Source organism: Mustela erminea, chromosome 12 (genome assembly GCF_009829155.1).
Source record: "Mustela erminea isolate mMusErm1 chromosome 12, mMusErm1.Pri, whole genome shotgun sequence".
NCBI classification, from domain to species: Eukaryota; Metazoa; Chordata; class Mammalia; order Carnivora; family Mustelidae; genus Mustela; species Mustela erminea.
In genome coordinates, this window is record NC_045625.1 from 58,903,175 (window position 1) to 58,922,789 (window position 19,615).

At 34.4% G+C, this 19,615-nt stretch overlaps 1 protein-coding gene across 44 annotated transcripts in view; it reads left to right on the top strand.

Moving 5' to 3' along the window:
* The window catches only part of PTPRD (protein tyrosine phosphatase receptor type D), a 2,254,226-nt gene that overhangs the window by 1,219,183 nt on the left and 1,015,428 nt on the right, over positions 1–19,615 (top strand). For all 44 annotated transcript variants that reach the window (XM_032307482.1, XM_032307455.1, XM_032307469.1 and 41 more), the window contains one exon: positions 4,322–4,355. The gene's annotated coding sequence lies outside the window, so the exon portion shown is untranslated. The remainder of the gene's footprint in view (positions 1–4,321; positions 4,356–19,615) is intronic.

A 19,615-nucleotide genomic window follows, 5' to 3' on the forward strand; every position in this document is an offset into this window, starting at 1 on the left:
TCAACATATATCTATATCTGTATGCATGTGTGTGTGCTTGTCAGAGAAATGATACGCACAGTATGTATGTATTATATATGCATGTATGTATTTCAGTGATATTGTTGGAACTCAAGAATTTCATTACTAAAATAATTTTCTATGCTGAGTGAGTACCTATTTGCATTTGTTTTCATAATTATTTCTATAATTGGTTCTACAAGTAAATGCAGAAATAGCTGCTTACTCCTACCACCTGCTTAGTAGAGATATACAGAGAAGGCAATAATACATATTTAATTTATTCTTCTTATTTTCCAACAAATAGTATAATCACAATATTGGAATGATATCCTACTTAGTATTCTGTTCTTGCATTCAAACACCCAGGTTCTTTCATAGAAAATAGATGCTCTTTATGAGAACTAAATGGTCAAATATAGAGAGGTAGATGGCTAATTGCAAATGCTATTTGAATAAATTTGCATATGAAAGGACTTAAAAAAACTTATTTTAAGAAAAAAAATTTGTAGGTGCATGTGCTATCCATAAATCATTTTATTTGAGATGACTCCTTTTCTATACTCATGCCAGCATCTCTGGAATCAAAACAAAAACTCCAAAGTTTTTGATAAGATCTTTCTTGTCTCTCAATCAATTGGTTATCCAGTTAGTAAGTTACCTGTTTCATGTGGAAGGATTTCCATATTTTGTAGATGGCAAGAAAAAATAAAAATAAAAAATTTGGATCAATAAAGATGAATTAGCTAGGTGAACATTTCAGAAATTCTAGATCATTAAAATATTTTGTATTTCTAGAACTAGAGGTTTTGATTTGTCTTATTCTTTCAAAATTCCAGTCACACAGAAGAGAATCTCCAATTAAATGTCCCTAGAACAGATATTGATTAAAACATATTCTGCTTCACGTTTCTTTCTAATGGGACTTTATTTGTTAACTTTTGATTGCCTTTTGAGTGATAGAGTAGACTACAATGGGATCATTGCTCTCAGAATGCCATGTATCCCTGAAGTCCCTAGCCCAGCTATGTTTGCACTACCTCTGAGACAGAAATGCATAGCAACAATAAATTCAGAGGTGCTTAACACTGATTTTTTTTCAGTATTCTTACATACTAGTGTCATCCTCAATAAATCAGTATGTAGAGTCCATACTCAATTTTTTTGCCCAAGTTCATAATAATGTAGGTGATTTTCAGATTTTGATAATTATACCTAAAACTCAATGATTTGTTTGTGTTAATATTTATGAAGGTGCTTTCATAAGGATAACTGATTACTCTTGTTAAAATGTTTTGGGAAATTTAATCCTTGTTAAAGAAGGTGCCCACCAATGACCAGGTTGTAGACTCACACTATCAACATATATTAAATTAGTAATATTACTTCAAGAACTGCTGGAATTACAGCCCCCCCACACAAGAGTTCTATTATTCTTTATTGTGTGTCAGATGCATATTCTTTTTTTTTTAATAAACATATAATGCATTTTTATCCCCAGGGGTACATGTCTGTGAATCACCAGGTTTAGACATTTCACAGCACTTATCATAGCACATACCCTCCCCAATGTTCATATCCCCACCATCCTCTCCCATCCCCCCTTACCCCAGCAACCCTCAGTTTGTGTTTTGAGATTGAGTCTTTTATGGTTTGTCTCCCTCCCAATCCCACCTTCTTTTATTTTTTCTTTTCCTACCCCCCCCCCACATTGCATCTCCACTTATTCACATCAGGGAGATCATATGATAGTTGTCTTTCTCCAGTTGACTTATTTTGCTAAGCATAATACCCTCTAGTTCCATCCACGTCGTCACAAATGGCAAGATTTCATTTCTTTTGATGGCTGCATAGTATTCCTTTGTGTATATATACCACATCTTCTTTATCCATTCGTTTGTTGATGGACATCTAGGTTCTTTCCATAGTTTGGCTGTTGTGGACATTGCTGCTATAAACATTCAGGTGCATGTACCCCTTCGGAGCACCATGTTTGTATCTTTAGGATATATACCCAGTAGTGCAATTGCTGGGTCATAGGGAAGCTCTATTTTCAGTTTTTTAAAGAACCTCCACACGGTTTTCCAGAGTGGTTGCACCAGCTTGCATTCCCACCAACAGTGTAGGAGGGTTTCCCTCTCTCTGCATCCTCGCCAGCTAGATGCATATTCTTTTTGTGAGAATTATAAAAGTTTAGAATGAAGAAGACATAATCAAAGAATCTACAGGTTGAAATATCATATTCTAGGTTTAGGTACAAAGACTCTAAAAATTTCTCCCTCTCACCAAAGTAAGAAACATTGCTACTTTTTAAATATTCATATAAATCTTTAAATCTATTATTTAAAAATTTGTTATTCAAGAATACTTTCTCTTTTTTTAATATCTTATTTATTTATTTGACAGAAAGAGAGAGAGATCACAAGTAGGCAGAGGTAGGCAGAGAGAGAGGTGGAAGCAGGCTCCCTGCCGAGCAGAGAGTCTGATGTGGGGCTCGATCCCAGGACTCTGGGATCATGACCTGAGCCGAAGGCAGAGGCTTTAACCCACTGAGCCACCCAGGCGCCCCAATACTTTCTCTTTTTAATAAATTACATGTAAATAGTAAGAAGGTCTTTTAAAAATGGATGAAGAGATAGCCAATTTATAGTTATCTAAGGAAAAAAAGTGATATGAGTAATTGCACAAAATTGTTTAATGTTTTGAAGCTTAAAATAATTGTGGGCCCAAAAGAAGAATGAAGAATAAGACATTGTAAGTGTGGAATGCAATTGCATGCTTTATATAAGCAATGCTTGCTCTGACATCCTTGACTTGGCCAGAAGTATAAAATTACAAAAGGCAATGTTATCATTTCCTTTACCTTAAAAAGATAGAATCCCTTTTCTAAGATGATGCTACTAATTTCAGGCTTGTTGCTGGGGTGACCATGTTAATGGCTCAAGGCAAATCTGTCACTATTCCTCAAAACGCTAATTTCAAACATATGCTGTGCTAATAGAAGGCCAGAAAGTATTATCACCTTTCCAAACAAAATTCAAGCTTGCAAAATAATGATTTTTTTTAATTTTAAAATATTTTTTAAAATCTAAAAATAAAATAAAATGTATTTCCATATGATACAAAAAACATCTTGAAGAACTTGCTTAAGTAGCCATTTATCAATAGAGGAAATTTTCTTTAATTTGATTCTTTATCTTTTCATGAAACTAAAAATTTCATTCATAATAGATATTACTATTCCTTTAAATTCAACTTATTACCAAAAACCTATTCAATACAACAACACTTTTCTCTTTTTTTTTTAATTTTTTATTTTTTATAAACATATATTTTTATCCCCAGGAGTACAGGTCTGTGAATCACCAGGTACAACACTTTTCTCTTAAAGGATGACAGATAGACATAAGAAAAATCTATGCAACATATTATCTCTGTTTTAAATACAATTGTTCTCTTTAGCATCATCTTTTGGACATCTCCCATGCCAAAGGCATATCAGGAGGTCTTCTGGGTAGGCAAAAATGAACAGGGTCAAGGCATAAATGCCCAGAGAGAATCAGTTGAGTATTATAGTACAGGTACAAAATATGTTGGGAAAATCTAGGAAAAGAAGAGTAATTCCTTCACTTGGTGTCAGGTGAACTTCTCTAAGAAGTAGTTAGTTGAGGTAGCCCTAAAGAATGGGTAGAAAAAATATGAAGATAAAGAAAAAGTGGTGGACCAAAGTATTGCTTAAAAAGAAAAAAAAATGTTGAAGATATGACTTGAGTATAGGACACGGAAAAATGGTGGGAGATAGACTTGAAAGGTAAAATGAGGACTCACTAGATAATGAGAGGGAGAGGGTCTTTAGAAGGTAGAACAGGAGCAGTTGACTGGAGCAATTGAACATTATGCTAAATACTTCAGCTTTTGTGTACAAAAAAATGGAGTGAACTTTTTTTTTAATCATCAGGGCTGTGTATTAGGATAAGATTTTATGACTGTGTTCATGCCCTGACAAAAACCGTATTATACATGATTTTTTGTACTTTGAAACTTGAAAATCAAAATAAAATATGGTTACAAAATATACATTTCCCAGTTTGCATATACAAAAGATTTTCAAAAACAACTAGTTATCTAATTTGGATCTAAAATGGTGGGGATGAAACACTTTCATATGAAATAACTCAATGATTGAAATCAAATTATGTATCTTTATTGCTTATTTAATTTTACTTCTGTAGATAAATTCACAATATGTGTTTGAAGACAATTTGAAACTCTTTGGTAGTTTTTATGATTGCAATATCAAAATATATTTTTGTTGTTTCAGATGATGGTGCCTGTCAATTAAGTGAACAACTGTGGTAAGTTGTTTTTTTTCCTTCTCAAATCTGCACAGAGTGTTTTTCTTTCTATTATTCAAAAGGATTTATGTTCCCTATGAAACCTGTAAAACCATTAACACTGAAAGTCAAGCATGCCCTGAAGTAGGGTCTATCCCCCCCCACCCCCAGGGACTTAACCTTTCCCTTTTATCTCTGAACTGAGCCAAGAATGGAAGTGTCCTGTACATGTACATCCAGAGTTTAGGAGGGACACTATTATCCAAATGTTTTCCATTAAATGTTCACCATTTATTTGCCCCCAGGGATGACCCTGAGAAAATACCCAAATGTTCACACCATCAAAGGCAGCAAATGTCTTTTAAATAAATATTGTTTAAACTAATTTAAAGTTATATAGGAGTTTGGTAAGAAGAAGCAGATTTTTCTTTCTTTTCTCCTCTTGTTTCATAGAGGTGTTAATGATCCTGGCCATGATGTACACACAGGCTGACTTTCATGTGTCCAGTTTCATAGCTGATTAAATCTGACTTTGCATTAGTTGAGTCATCATACTGGACAGCAGAAATCAAATGGCAGTATCCTATCTGCTATGAACATGGTTGTCGCTGCTTTCATAGACTTCTACTGGGTAATATTCTATGTGGGCAAATGAAATGTGGTATTAAATGTTTTGAAAAATAATAGTGATGGTAATAATGACTTTTATATGGCAATGGTATGCCCTCAAAAGGAAGAAAGGAAGAAAAAGTTGAAAGAGATTTTCTCTGGCAATTTGTTGGGTATTTTAGGCTGTTTTGTTTCTTCTTTTTCAATTAAAAGTGAAAATTTGGTGTGTTTTTTTTTTCCCACATATGCTTCACATACTCAAACTCTTAAAATCTCTCAGTCATTTAGAAAACTAGTGTCTTATTGTTAGTTACTGTGTAAGCAGATACGAAGAATATCATACAGGGTTTATATTGATAGTGAAACACCCAACACTCACTGGCATAAATAATTACTTTTTTCTTTATTATTCTTATGAGAAGTGAAATCAGAAAAATGATTTTTATGTCTTGCATATTGTCTTGGATTTTTGTGATTGATTATTCATTGAAACCTAAAATAAGTGGGAGTAGTTTCTATAAATCTCATTCATCTCTGGAGAAGTTGGTACCCTTTTACATCTACCTTTAAAAAGCAAACAACATATTCCTGTGCTTTTACAATACTGGGGAACTGTTATTTTCATGGACTATATTCTCATTGTCAGATTTATGAGGAGAGGACGTTGTATTATTATCCATCTTATTCCTTGAGAGTTTAACAATTTAGAGTAGATAGAACATGTCATTCCTTTCTCTCTTATTCAACTTCAATAAAGAAACAGTTCTTTAAAAGTGCATTTATTTAATGCTCTGCATCTATGCATGGACTAGACTGTTTGGAAAAATAAGAGATATGCAGAGATGGAAGTTAGAGGAGAATAACACAAAGCTTGGAGGTATGTGAAAAGTTTATCAAGAGTTTGGATAAGGAAGAAGAATAGACTACTTAGATGTGAGTTAAGGAAAAACAAATGTTTCAGAAAAAAAAAACAGCTGTAAGTCTTACTGTATATTATATGAGTGCTTCTCAGACTTTAGTATGCTCATGAATCCACTGAGCTATCTTATTAAAATGCAAGCTCCAATTTAGGAGTTCAAGAGTCTGCATTTCTGCCAGCTCCCAGGTGATGTCAAAGCTGCAGGTTCAATGGCCATACTGTGAATAGTAAAATATTATATAAATGACGTGTTCACTGTGCCTTTCAAGTAATACATTTCTTCCCAAGCATTTGACTTGAATTTGATTTTTAGTGTTTTTACTTCACTGCGTAAAGATCAATCTTGAGACTTGAGAAAAAAATGTCATGTTTTAGTTAAGCCATATACAGAAGACAAAACAACAACAAAAAGAACTAGGTCTTGCTAGCTCCTAAGGTCTGCATTCCCCTCATTAATTGATTATAAGGGTAAACTGTGAGGATCAGAAAAATCCAATTTGTTTGAATCAAGTAATTTTCAATTGTACAAGATGTAAGATTTTACAGAAAGTAACTGTGTTTTTTTTTAATATTACAATCTATGCAAAGGCAATCATATCATCACCTTGTAATAGTAAAAAATATAAAAGCAATAGTAGTCATGGGGATTAGAAAATTTTAACTAAAATATAAGTAAACATTATCATTATTGCTATGCTTGAAAACACTTGATTTTTGTTTTCAAGTGTTTTGAAACACTGGTTTTGTATCCTGTTTTCATTGACATTATGAATGTTATCTACCTTAATCATCAGGTTTATCCAGATTCTGAGGAGATTATCAAGAAGGCAAGATAGAAGTCAAACTAGGCTGGGTTGGTAGGTAATTGTAAATAATGAATCTCAGAGGCCTTAGTCCAGTCATGTAAGGAAAACTGAATTCCCCAAGAGCCTGTAGAATGCTATGGAGTAGAAGTTCTAAAATCAATCTCAAGTTTTCTGCTCAAACCTTTCCTCGAAATGAATGTTTCTTCACCCAAATTGCATGTAAGAATCACCTGGGTGTTTAAAAAAAAAAAAAAAAAGAAGTTATACCAGGGCTCCACGGAGAACAGTTAACTCAGTATCTCTGGGTGGAGCCTAGCATGATGTTCTAGCTTCCTGGTGAGCCCTTGGGCAACTAGAGTTGAGAGTCAGTGCCATACATTAGGGCCTGAAATTTACATTTGTCCCGGGTTCCCAAGTGATACTGATATTACTGCTCCACGAACCACAACTTTAGGTAGTAAGGGCCTACCAGCTCCCACAAGTTTTTCCACATGTTTCAGGAGGGTTAGTATTACTTGGAAATAGTTATCTTTTTCAAAGGATGAGGAGAATGGAGGGGAATAACAGAAAGGAGAAAAGGAAGATCCAAATGGCACATGGTGTAGACTTGGGTAGAATATTCAACTCCCCACATGATTGAATTTGAAGGGCAATGGAAAAATACCTGCATTCCAAAATATCTCATCTCATGAAATAATGTGGTGCCCGCATTTGCACTATTATAATTCATTTGATTTTAGTGCTTTTCAAACCTGACTGTGCAAGCATTATTCTGTGAAACAACTATTACAAATATAGAGGATCAAGAAGGAGGGTTAGAGTTGGCAGGAATCTGAATTTTAATAATCATCCCATATGATTCTAATGAAGAATGGAGCTTAGAAATTAACATTGTTTAAATGTCCATACTACCCAAAGCAACCTACAAATTCACTACAATTCTTATTAAAATGCCAATAGCATTTTTTTTTTGTGAACCTGAACAAATAATTCTAAAATTTTTATGGAGCCACAAAAGATCCCAAATGGTTAAATCAATCTTGAGACAGAACAAAAGAGCTGGTGATATCACTACTCCAGTTTTCAAAATACACTAAAAAGGGATCAAAGCAGTATAGTATGATACTGGCCCAAAAAAAGGCACATAGATCAATAGAACAGAATAGAGAGACCAGAAATAAACCCACACTCACATGGTCAATCAATCTATGACAAAGGAGGCAAGAATATGCAATGGGAAAAAGAGCATCTCTTCACCAAATGGTGTTGTGAAAACTGGACAGCTACATGCAATAGAATAAATCTGGACCACTTTCTTATACCATACACAAAATTAAATCCAAAATGGATTAAAGACTAAATATGAGACCTGAAGCTACAAATCATAGAAGAGATCATAAGCATTAACTTCTCTGATGCCAGCCTTAGAAACATTTTTCTAGACATGCCTCCTAAGCAAAGGAAACAAAAGCAAAAATAGACTATTGAGACAACATCAAAATGGAAAGCTTTGTACAATGCAGGAAACTATCAACAAAGCAAAAGGCAACCTACTGAATGGGGGAAGATATTTGCAGATGATATACCCAATAAGGGGTTAACACCAAGATATATAAGGAACCAATACAACTCAACACCAAAATGTAAATAAATAAATAAAAACGATCTGAATAAAAAATGGACAGAACCTCTGAACAATATTTTTTTTTTCAAAGAAAGCACACAGATGGCCAACAGACATGAAAAGATGTTCAACATAACTAATCATCAGGGAAATGCAAATCAAAATTACAATGAGATATCACCTCATACTTGTGACATGGCTAAAATCAAGAAGACAAAAAGGAGCAAATGCTGGTGAGGATGTAGAGGAAAAGGAGCTCTTGTGCTCTGTTGGTGGGAATGTAAACTGGTGCAGCCATTGTGGAAAACAGTATGGAGGTTCCTCAAAACATTGAAAACAAAAATACCCATAATCTAATAATTTCACTATTGGGTATTAACCCAAATGACACAAATACACTAATTTGAAAAGATGTGTGTGTTTGTGTGTGTGTGTGTATATTTTTATATTTATCACAGAAATATTTACAATAGTCAAGATACTGAAGCAACCTAAGTGTCCACTGATAGAGATAAGGAAGATGTGGTATATATGTGTATATTGTAGTAGCATTGTATGGTGACAAATGGTAGCTACAGTTCTGTTGAGCATGGCATAACTATAAAGAAGTTGAATCCCTATGTTGTATACCTAAAACTAATGTAAAATTATGTGTTATCTATACTCATATAAAAATATGTAAAGAAAAGAATGGAGCTGAAAGGCCATTGTTTTAGACTACATACTACCTTTTTCCTGGCCTTCTTTTAATATATATATCCCTCTTCTTTAAAATAACATTTTATATATACTATTCCATATATTAATAGGGATCAATATAACAGCAAAATAATAATATTAGTTAAGTTACATGGTTCTTACCATTTTGTCAGGCACTGTTCTCTAGACCCTAGGTAATATGTACTATTGCTATCCTCATTACATATAAGAAAACTGGGAAACAGAAATGTTAAATTGCCTAAACTCACATAGCTCGTAAGTGGTAGAATGGGATCCAAACTAAGATTTTAAATCTTTTTTAATAATGCATTTTTCTGAAGTATTTGACTCTTGAACCTACACTTCAGTCAACTACCAACTATCAATTGCCCACATATTCGACAAATGTTTCTGGAGCAGCTTCTATACACTGAGTGCTAAGAATGGAGCAGTAAGCACAATGAAATGTATATTTTTATAGAGATTACTTTCTTATGGGAGATGCGGGTTTTTGTTTTTACAAAACCAGAATTTTTTATTTTTTTTATTTTTTTTTAATTTATTTTTTATTGATTTTCAGCATAACCGTATTCATTCTTTTTGCACCACACCCAGTGCTCCATGCAAGCAGTGCCCTCTATAATACCCACCACCTGGTACCCCAACCTCCCAACCCCCCGCCCCTTCAAAACCCTCAGATTGTTTTTCAGAATCCATAGTCTCTCATGGTTCAGCTCCCCTTCCAATTTTCTCCCACCTCCCTTCTCCTCTCTAACTCCCCATGTCCACGAAAAACTAATTTAAAAACATTCATCCACCAGAGTACCCAAAGGGCTCCCACATAAACTAAAAAAACCAGAATTTTTTAAAAGAGCTTAAAATTCATGCAAGAAGACACAAGCTTCAAATATAATTATTCCATTTGCTTTCTGAGTGACCTTAACAAATCTCTTTACCTCTCTAAGTAATCCAATGAAATAATATGAAGGGATATCTAAATGAAATATTTTCATTACTTACATAATCATTGACTATAATGAAAAATGCTTTGTGTGTATTTTTGGCATAAAAATGGTCTTAGATGAGAAAGATTGATTTCCCTATGGCAATAGACAGCATGATGAAAGCACTGGTTATCAGGAAGGTATTGGGGGCAATATTAATGGTATTGGTGTTAGTAGTGGTGATGTTTGTCATAATGGTAGCAATGGCTTACATGATGCAATTGATGGTAAAACTACCATTCATTATCCACTTACTATAACTCAGGTGTTTTACTTATTTTTTATGTTTACTGTTTTATTTAATCCATTTCACAATCGTATGAAGTAGTACAATTATTGTCCATAATATAGAGCTGGAAAATAAAAAGGTTATAAACTTTAAACATCTCATCCAAGTCACATAGCTAAATAAATAATGGGGCCTTGTATCAATTGTCTATTGTTGTATAATAAACTTCCCTAAATCTCAGTGGTGTAAAATAACCATCTGATATTCCTGATGAATCTGTGAGTTTACTGAGAAGTTATTCTGCTCTACCTGATGTTGGCTGGGGTTACATTTGAGGAAATTTATTAAAGAAGATTCAATACTGAGTGGATGTTGAGACTTAAAGCTCCAGAAATCAGAGGTTTTGAAAGGATCTCTCCAGCCCGATTACCAAAGACAAACAAGGCATACTTGCCAAAGTTCTGAATATTGACACATTGGATTTCTATTCTTGCTCTAATGTAAGGTTCCATTTTCATAAGTACACATCTGTATGCAAGTGAGCCACAGGAGGGTCAGCAATGCTATTGTGTCCACCTAGATTACCAAATTGGGTCTCCACTGAATCTTCAGTATTGACCTCAAAAGCATGCAGAAAGGGTATGAAAGATTCAGAAGGCAAAAGGCTCCTGCTGTTACCAATGAACCATCTAAAATGTAGGGATACTTCTTAATGTGAGTTTTTTAATAACTTTGGATTTTGAACAACCTTGGGTCTCAGTGGGCCTGTTAAGCTGAGTTAGTTACAAAACAAATACCATGCTTATCCAGAACTTTATCATTGTGGTTTTCAGCTTCGCCAGCCTGTACCATACGACCCTCACTTAGGCCAAGGAATATCTCGATTATCCAACAAGACCATGGTAGTATAGAGCTTTGCCTCCCTGCTTTTCAGACTCTTTTTTTTTTTTTTTTTCCCTCGGAGCTCCACAGAGAACATCTGTCTCTAGGACTATAAATTTGGTACTTTTTACCACCTCTAAATTTCCTCTATTGCTTAAGAGTAGTAAAGGTCAACAGCTTACTCCCATCATTTAGGGAATAACAACGTGGAAAATTGAGTGAACTCAATATGATCACCCCTCAAGAGTTTTCCCTATGAACCAAAGTCTTCTTTAAATTTTGAAATAACTTCCAAATAAGAAGTCAGAAAAGAACAAAACTGTGTGTGAGAAAACATGTGTTTTGCTTTTTGCTTTTCATTGGCACCGATGGAAGTGTAGTTCCTGCTGTCATGATGGAAAACAGGATCCATTTCTCATGTTCTTTCAGGTAGTTCTGTTTTATTTTTTTTTAATTTTAAAAGCAATTTTATTTATTTAAGAGTAAAGTAGTAGTAGTAAAAGGTTAACAAAAACTTTCATTTAGATAAAAGAGATTAACAGACCATTTTAAACATGCAAAGTGACTTAATATTTTTCAATTTCATTACTTTACTAAATTAGTTAATCCAAGGTTACACAGCATGCAGAGTTTAGGTATGAATCAGGTCTCAAGGCTCCCAGCAGAAGTCCCCAAAGTTCATTTTCACTTTTGTTTCCCTTGCCTTTGGAGATGTGTCTTGAAAGAAGTTGCTGTGGCCAATGTCGAAGAGGCTACTGCCTACATTTTTCTCTAGGATTTTGATAGATTCCTGTCTCACGTTGAGGTCTTTCATCCATTTTGAGTTTATCTTTGTGTGTGGTGTAAGAGAATGGTTGAGTTTCATTCTTCTGTATGTAGCTTTCCAAGTTTCCCAGCACCATTTATTGAAGACACCACCTTTTTTCTATTAGATATTTTTTCTTGTTTTGTCGAAGATTATTTGACTATAGAGTTGAGGGTCCATATCTGGCAAGGAAAACAAAAGCAAAAATGAACTTTGGGGACTTCATCAAGATAAAAAGCTCTGCACAGCAAAGGGGAGTTCTGTTTTAATAGCAGTACAAACTGAATCCATATTGCTGGAAGAGAAAATGAAAGAGAATTAATGCCCCAATATATCAAATAGGGATTTCTAAGTTGCACCAACAAAATAATTGGGAGCATGTACAAATGAGGACTCACATGTACAAAATTCAAATTTTGTGTATGCAAATGAGATAATTATGCAATCAAATAAGTGCCTTTGATTAAAATCATTGTATATGCAAATTTGTCACTTGCCAAAGCAGTCATATTTTGGCATGTGCATACATGATTACTGGTTTCTAATTTAAGGTAATTTTATGGCAGAAATAGTCTTACCTATTGGATCTCGTGTTTTACATATTAGCCAAATAATATTTTCTTCAATTTTAAAGTTTTCAGTAACCATATTACCACATTTTAAAGATGAAATGTCTTCTTGTATCAATAACATTTTAACATTTCTGAACACTGGATGGATTTAACAATCACTTAGTTATTTAATGTTGTCTCTCATTTGTCCTTAATCCTTAAAGTACCCCTTCACTTAATGGTATACCTGATAATAAAGAACATCTTATTATCAAGATATTTTGACAAATATCATCTTGCAATCAATACTATCTTATTATAAGCCTCATTTTATTATCAAAAAGAATAACAACACACACTTACATTGGCCTATTATATTTTAGGCACCTATCCTTCACAACTAGCCTGTAAGGCAGATTGGCTGTATTTTACAGATGAGGAGGCTGAGACATAGATGACTTTCCTGGGTCACACAATAACTGCCTAGCAAAGTTAGGAAACTCAGTGCTTGATAAGACTATGGCTGTGATGCTTCCTAGATGTAATGCTGACTCTGCTTCCTGAGTCGCTCCTTTAAGGCAGCTGTGATGGTCTGGGAAGCTGTAATGAGACCTACAGAAATTAGCTCCTCTCCTGCTTCTCTCCTTTACCCATTCTCTTGTACCTGTGCAAATTCAAAACCTTTCCTCTTTTCTTTCCCCCCACCTTCTTGCTTATGTTTTATCTGTCCTCTGAAGACTCTGGAACAGGATAAAACTGGTTAGGGAGCCTGGGGAAACTTGGTAGAGAATCTTCCCTTGACTGACACTGGGCTAGTATTTCAGGGAGCTCAGGAATTTATTCTCCTATGTCTCTTGATAACTGTATTAAAAGCAAAAATCTGGGGCGCCTGGGTGCCTCAATGGATTTAGCCTCTGCCTTCGGCTCAGGTCATGATCTCAGGGTCCTGGGATAGAGCCCCTCATTGGGCTTTCTGCTCAGCAGGGAGCCTCTTCCCCTTCTCTGTGCCTGCCTCTCTGCCTTCGGCTCAGGTCATGATCCCAGGAGTCCCAGGGTGAAACCAGCATCATGCTTCTTACTCAGTGGGGAAATCTGCTTCTCCCTCTGTTCCTCACCCCACTCTTATGTTCTCTTTCACTATTTCTCTCAATAAATAAATAAAATCTAAACAACAACAACAAAACCCCACTAAATATATGTATTTAATTCTGCTTGATCTTTGTTCAGAATGCCCAAATACATCCTTAATCTTACTCAGAATGAAGATCAAATTCTTATCATGTCTTTCAAGGTTAGCCATGACCTGCCCTCTTCTCTCACCTGTCCCTTACCTCCTTTTCCTTCTGCCACTTGGTTCAAATTAATCCTGTTTCCTTGTTCTTTCTGGAATCTGCTAAGCAGTTGCAGGCCTGAGGTCTTTTGAGCTTGCTTTCTTTGCCCAGAATACTTTTCCAACACTACAGCTCTGTGGCTTCCCCTTGGGACCATAGAGTCTCTTCTCAAACATGATCTTATCACAGTGCTCATTTGCCCATTTGCCCATCTCTGCTTCTTTTTACCCCACTTAATGTATCTTCTTTTGCCTCCAGGGCGCTTACTCACCATACCTATTATAAATGTGTTTATTCATCCAGCTTTTCCTACTGTAATCTACAGAAGCTATAAGAAGACAGTGACTGTGAACAGGATGTTTCCTGCTGTACCCCCAACTTCTGCACAGGGTAAATGCTCAGTAACTAACAAGGATGAATTAACAATCCAATGAAGGATACAAACAAGTAAATGAATATTCTAGAATTCCTATCAGGATTCCCTACTTAGCTGTCATTAGAATGATTACATGTTGTTACAACACAAAATTATTTCTTTACAGCATTAATACCCATAAAGATATATTAATGAGTTTGTCAATTGTTACTAAATGTCTTTTACATGAAACCAAAAAACAGGTGGAACCAAAAGTTATTACAATTAAAGAAAAATTATTGGAAACTGTACTTAGAGTTTTATTATTTTAGGGGACTCAAGAAAATCAATTGTTAACCATTATAAAAACTGTGTATCATCCCTATTTCACTTGTTTTCCATATATTATGTAATTTAATTCTCATAAAACTTGTAATGGAAGTACTATTATATCCATTTCATAAGTGAGAAAACAAAGGCACAAAATGCTGAAGTTACTTGCCTAGAAGTCAGAAAATCCTATGGAATCACATTATAAACTTTATAAAGTGTAATATATATATGTATATATATATTACACATACATATATATAAATACATATACATATACATATACATATATATACACACACACACCTATATATAAAATATATTTTACACTTTGATTTATTGTTCAATACTAACTCTCCCTAATGATTGTGATTAAGGTTCCTACTTTGAAATATTTTTTTACACAAGGATGGCAATGTTATTGCATCTCTTTATACTCATTATCTCAGAAAGCATGTTTTTAATTTATTCTTTCTGAGTGTCTCAGAAATTATCTTGGAGAAATGAACAAATGCATTAGTACACACATCCTACACACTTTCTGGACTAATATGTATAATTACAGGAATAAAAACATTTCATTTTCTTTTCTTACAGCAGTTTTAACCTGGCATATTTAAGCCTTTCCTGTTAGAGTGCATTTTTTGAATCATGTTTCCTCATAAACTCATAAATTAAAACAAGCCTGTGATTGAAGATTAGTTTTGTAATGAAGCTTTGAAATAACTTATCGCTTTTATTACCTGATTGATATTTAAAACTAAAATAGCTATACATTCCAGTTTATTTGAACAGTCCCAGTTCATGTGTTTTCCCAGCATTATTATTAATGTATATAGATAATTATTAATAATATCATGTACTTTCATTTTCAAAATGATCTCAAAATTGTCCAGCATGGACAATAAATTTTATTTTCACCTATTCAAAACAGATATGCAATATTTATGGAGTTTTTACCCAGGGTGTAAAAGGAAGAAAGACAAACTTTCCTCAGTAATTTTATCTCAATTTTAAAAGAAATTATTTAGTTAAAATCTAGAGAAAAAAAAAATACATGATCATCGAATGAGACACATTAGACCTGAACTATTCTTCCATTTGCTTAGTAGAAATTTTTCTCAACAAATCTGATAATCCAACTTGAATTATTTAAAGAATCAATCTTTGTTTGAAAGGATAAAACATTTACTTTATTATTCTAGGCCTCTATTAGGTTTCATATAAACACGTCTTAAAAGCATTAAAGAAATGGTGGCTGAAATATTATGTTCCATTTACTTTTCCACCAAACTCATTCAAATGTAAGCCTTGTCTTTGGCCATGCTGGCTAGTATGAAGAAAAGAACAAATTCCCAGTCTTCTTTTGCACCTGCATTCACACCCAAAGTCTTCTGTGCTTCCTGGAGTTCAATAAGCACAGAGCCAGAATGTCTTCTGTAATTTCTGTTTAATTCTATTGAGACACAAATTCCTGGAAGCCCTAACTTGTAGACTTTATATAAAGAGGTTTTTCCTTTCTTCTTTAGATAAAATAAATCTCTGTGTTGGGGCTCGGAGCCCGAGATATTTTCTGAATATTACCTATAATATTCCAAGAGCCAACTGTCCACCAAGCTTCAGACCTAAAACCTATTTCTACCTTTGTGTTTTTTATTTGTTTTGTTTTTTTTTTGTTGTTGTTTTTGCTTTCAGTGGGCCTAATTAAGAAATCAACACAGAAATGTTAATCACATTTGTGTGATTTTTTTTGCATATAAAATTTCAATTTTTAGAAAATTAAGAAAGATTTGATTTTTTTCTGATGCATTTTACACCAGCTCCTTCCCCCTTTTTCCCCCAGATTCTTACTATAACCACTGCTATAAAATGTTTGTCTTCAGAGTAGTTGACTGCTTTTTCTGAGGAGTGAATTCTCTCAAAGAATCTCTCCACCACCTTCTGTGAAGCTGCCAATAAGGCTGTTGCAACCACAATTCTTTTTCTCCACACATATCCTTACTCCTCAGTCTGTTTTATTTGCCAGGGCCTCTCTTCAAAAATGTATTGCTAGATCCAAGAGGGAGATTTGGAGACGTTGTCTCAGTGGCACACTTCTTCAACTCAAAGTGAAGCAGATTAGCAGGTCAACAACCAGGTGATAAATCCCCATGTGGTGCCTGAGCCTCGAAGTTGCTTATGAGAGGCTCACAGACTTCATAGCAGTCACTTAGACAGGATGAGGGAAATCTGGAAGCTTCCTGACATAGCAAATGTATGTTGGAAGTTACCTTGTAGCTCGATTTGCAAACTAGGGTCCCTGTAAGTCAATTTCATCTAAGTTCAGGGTAGACAAGTACTTACTTTTTTTTTTAGCTGGACTCTAAAGTCTTTCCTGAAATAAGTTTTTTCTTATAACACAAAGAAATCCGCATTTGGTTTCTGAAATCTCTTAAGATAGCTGTCCTAGAAGTTCCTAAATAAATATGGAATTAAAACCACAGTAGGTGGTTTTAATTGTTTTATGAGACAGCATATTTTAAAAGAGCATAGGATTGGAAATATGGGTTCAGATTGTACCTCTGCTGTTTACTTTCTGTGTATATTTGGACAATTCACTTTAATTACGGGTTGTGTCTTCAAATGGGAAATGGAAATCAGAAGTGACATTCACTCCAAAATTGTCTAGATTAAATGGGTTAAAGTAGATAAAAGGCACAGAAAGATGCCTAATTTAATGACTTCTCTGTCATTCAGTGTACTGAGAAAAATTGTTCTCCTTACCCATATTCATATTTACTTTCCTGAAGTTTTGACAAGTCTGGAGGTACATACACACAACACATGCATACACAGGCATAGAACTATGCTACAGAGTAGCTAGTTGCCCTGTGGGTGAAACACAAACTCACTGAAAGAACCAGTAACTTTACTTCATGTGCTTTTATGAAAATATGTGTGAAAGGATTGATTTGTTGTGATTACTGACCTGGGTTAGGCTTAAAGCAAAGGCAGAATCTACAACCATTTTGAGCTACTTGTATGCAATTATCTAGAACTTTACTTTTCTCTTGTTTATCTCACTTTTCTTTCGTTTATCTTATTCTCTGGGATTATGTCTGAAAGCTGTTGATCAAAGAGAGTGAGAGGGAAAAAAAAAAATCTATATCCTCAGGGAAAAATTGTGGAGAATAAATGCTTGCCTGAAACCTGACCATCTCCACAGTGTTATGAGTCCATATGACAATGGGAGAAAATGCCAAACAAATTTAAAGGATTTCAGACATGAAGATGCTTGTTAAATGGATACTGAACATGTGGATTCATTATTCTTTTTTATGTTGATATTATGTCTACTTTACGGTGTTATGTTGGAAGACTGGTGTTCGTTCAACCTGTGAAATAGCTTGACTCAGGAAATAAAATTCTTCACACCCAGAGAGCACCTGAGAGAACAAAATAATGTAAATAATTCAATTCTACTTGAGAGTTTCAGGATGCACAGCTACTTTAGAGAGACTTTATTTTTTAATGTGGACGTCAATGTGGACAATTTTCTCCCACAACCATCAAATAGAAAAACTAGTAAAAATCTGAAAGGTAATAGTGGAACATGACAAAAACAGTGATGAGAGAATTTATCATACCGGAAAATCCAAATTGTAGTAATTAGTGATCAAGGAGTTCATTTTATTGCACAATATTGGCAAACAACCTACACCTACAAGTTACAAGAAATAGTAACAATCAGGGTGAAAAAGCAATCAATTTTAAAATGTCAAGGAATCTACTTATTTATTTTCTAGGAGTGGGCTTAATTAGAAAAGTTGTTGTAAGTGTCAAGACCCTGGAAGGCACATATTTTACACATTAATGGATATGTGGTAGATTCTTACTGCAAGAACTCAAAGACTTGACTTCACTGTACCAAATGATCATTGCTGAAATTATACACAGATAATGTTTCTGCATTGAATAAGTTCTTTGGATGGAACCATTTGACCCACAGAAATCCCCAGCCTTTTGTTCAGATATTGTCTACCAACATAAAGCTTTTCATACTCAGGGTAAGCAGGATACAGAATCTTAGAGTAGGGAGCATGGGAAATTGAAAATTCAGATAAACCCAGGTTTAGCTATTATTTTCTATACTGACTACCCAAAAGACCTTAGACAAATGTATATATTTGTATATACATTTATATATACATGTATATACATGTATATAATATATATACACACACATATATATGTGGGTATATATAACATATAAACCCACAATACATATATATATATATATATATATATACACACACACATACATATATATATATATATATTCTCAGTGGTCTATTTGTCCAAGGTCTTTTAGATAGTTAGTATAGAAAATGATAGCTAAACCTAGGTTTATCTGGTATATATATACACCCACAATACACACACACATATATGTATATTTAAGATTTTATTTATTTTACGGAAAAAGACACAATGAGAGAGGGGAACACAAGTAGGGGTAGTGGGAGAGGAAGAAGCAGGCTTCTCACCGAGCAGGGAGACTGATGTGGAGCTCTATCCCAGAACCCTGGGATCATGACCTGAGCTGAAGGTGGACACTTAACAACTGAGCCACCCAGGTGCCCTGAGATATATATATATATATATTTTTTTTTTTTGCTGTTGTTGTTGGTTTGTTTTTGTTTTTGTTTTTCTTGTTGTTTTTTGTTTGTTTGTTTTTTGACAGAGAGAGATCACAAGTAGGCAGAGAGACAGGCAGAGAGGGAGGAAGAAGCACGCTCCCCACTGAGCAGAGAGCCTGATGTTGGCTTCAATCCCAGGACCCTGAGATTGTGACCTGAGCCGAAGGCAGAGGCTTAACCCACTGAGCCACCCAGGCACCTGAGATACATGTTCTTTATCTGTAAAATACACATTATGTATTTATCGACAAAAATATAAATACATGTAAAAAGTTTGTAAAGTATCTCATACTTTGAATTAAATGTAACAGGTGGTATAATATGGTTGTTTGTCAAATACATCTGTTAGGCAGTTTTATACATAGTAGACTTTTAGTGATTGAATGGCGTGTTGTAGTTAGTTTTGGCCAATACACTGCAACCAATGGAATATGACTTTGAGGACAAGTATTTAATTG